Source organism: Hipposideros armiger, unplaced genomic scaffold (genome assembly GCF_001890085.2).
Source record: "Hipposideros armiger isolate ML-2016 unplaced genomic scaffold, ASM189008v1 scaffold_816, whole genome shotgun sequence".
NCBI classification, from domain to species: Eukaryota; Metazoa; Chordata; class Mammalia; order Chiroptera; family Hipposideridae; genus Hipposideros; species Hipposideros armiger.
This window is the reverse complement of record NW_017732166.1, coordinates 681,922-684,220: the sequence shown is the minus strand read 5'-3', so window position 1 is coordinate 684,220 and position 2,299 is coordinate 681,922.

Sequence of the window (2,299 nt, the reverse complement as noted above, 5' to 3'; positions counted from 1 at the left end):
TTGATTCTATTATTCCTGTTTTACAGATGAGAAAATGGAGGCCCAAATGATAGGTGACTTATTAGAGTCTGCTTTCTTCAGGACCTGCAGGCTATACTGCTCTCACTTCTTTGCATCAAATCACAACCTTATGTTTTGGTATTAATCCTAAAAGGAGACGCACAGAAGAAAAAAATCCAAATGATGTCAAAACAATAAACAAATGCTCAAACTCACAAGTACACAGGGGAATGTGAATTAAAGCAACAATGGAATCACAGTTTTTGTTGTTCATAAAAGTCATAAAGGATTCAGAAATCTAGTGGTGGGCAATGGTGGAGGAAACAAGTCCTCTTAGATGTTACTTTTGGAAGTGTAAATTTTTACACATGCTTTGAAATTAATTTAGTAATATCTTTTAATATTAAGGATATAAAAATCAATAGCATGGCCACTTTGCAAAACACTTTAGCATTTCATCAAGAAGGCTGAACACAGGTTACCATATGACCTAGCAATTCTATTCCTGGATACATACCAAAAATTTGAAAACAGGTGTTCAAACAACAACTTGTCTACAAATATTTCTGGCAGCATTGTTTAGCCAAAAAGTAGAAACAACCCAATATCCATCAACTGATGAATGAATAAACAAATTATGGTACATCCATAAAATGAAACATTCAGCCATAAAAAAATTGAATTGCTGATATATGCTACATCATGGATGACTTTGAAAGCATAATGCTAAGTGAAAGAAGCAAATCATGAAAGACCATATAATGTATGATGATATTTATGATGAAAGACCATATAATGTATGGATATTTAGAAATATCCATAAAAAGCAAATCTATAGAGACAGAAAGTAGATCAGTGCTTTCCTAAGACCACGGTGTACAGGAGGGATAACAGAGGGGAGAGCATAGTAGAGAGTGACTGACAATGGGCATGGAGTTGATTTTTGGAATGACGATGTTGTAAAATTAGACTGTATTGATGGTTGCACAACTCTGTGACTATACCAAAACATTTTAAATGAGTGAATTGTAGCATAAGTTATATTTCAATAAAGTTGGTTAAAAAAATACATGAGCCCTAAGACCCTGAAATCCTCCTGCACAGAAATCAGTAGGGACTGATATAAGGAAAGGTGTTTATTTCAGCCTTGTTTATAATTGCAAAACAGAGGAACACCTTGGATGTCCATTAGTGGAGGTCGTTTGTTTATTCATATGAAGGAATATTATGTGACTATTAATATCTTGAGTTAGATCTCTATCAACTACCTCGATGGTCACCTCTGCTAGAGTACTGAGGAAAGCAAGTGACAGAATAAGCATCCCGTTTTGCAAAGTCATACAAGTTCCCATTGAAGGGGGCAGATATGTGTGCTCCTGTGCATAGGGTGCAACATGGTGGGTGTGTGGTGGGATATTGTTACCTTTCTCTTTATTCATGTTTCACTGGTTCCAATAGACATGTATTATTTTTAGTACTAAAAAAATGTATAAAGTTAAAAAATAAGGTATTAATGCTATTTTCAGCTCCAGGCTCTATATTAAACCAGATACTGAAACATCTCCTTCTCAAACTCTCCTAGATGTAACTAAGGTTGTCCCCTCAAAACTGGTCTCTTCCACCATGTCCCACTTCACTGAACAGCAAGCACTACCATTGCCTGGTCATCTAAGCTAGAATCTTAGAGGTCGTCATCTATATTCTCACCCTCCATGTATGCCATGCTCCCTCTGTACCAAATTTATTACCCAACCTGTCAACTGCCCTCTTAACTAAGTCCACTCCTGGATTTACTTGTCCACCTCCCTTGTCTCATTCCTTTAGACAGGTGCTCGCCCTCCCACTGGCTACTACCCAAGGCCCCAGGCCCTCTACTCAGCTCTGCAGGATGGAAATTGGACAATGCTGTCTCTCTGTCAAGATGATGAGCACACTCCTGACAATGCTGCCCACTCCATTGCACTAGCTGGCCCCTCCAGCCTCTTCTCAGGTCACTCTCTCCATCAGGATGACTTTCTTGCCTCTTTCCTGACTCTAGTGTTTACCTATTCTATCCTGTTAGCAGCCTTTATAAGTCCTTTTTATTTTCTTTCCCACCATACATTCTTTTTGTCCCCACCCATTCACCTAATTAGCTCCCTCTTACCCTTCAAGTCTGGCCCAAGGCTCCTGTCATTAGGGAGACTTCAGTGACCTCCCAGACAAGTCAAGGTGCTGCTAATCAGCACCTGGAGCACCCTGAATGCTACAGTTCTATATGAGGTCATGTGCGTATCTGACTGATGTCTTTCAATACAGA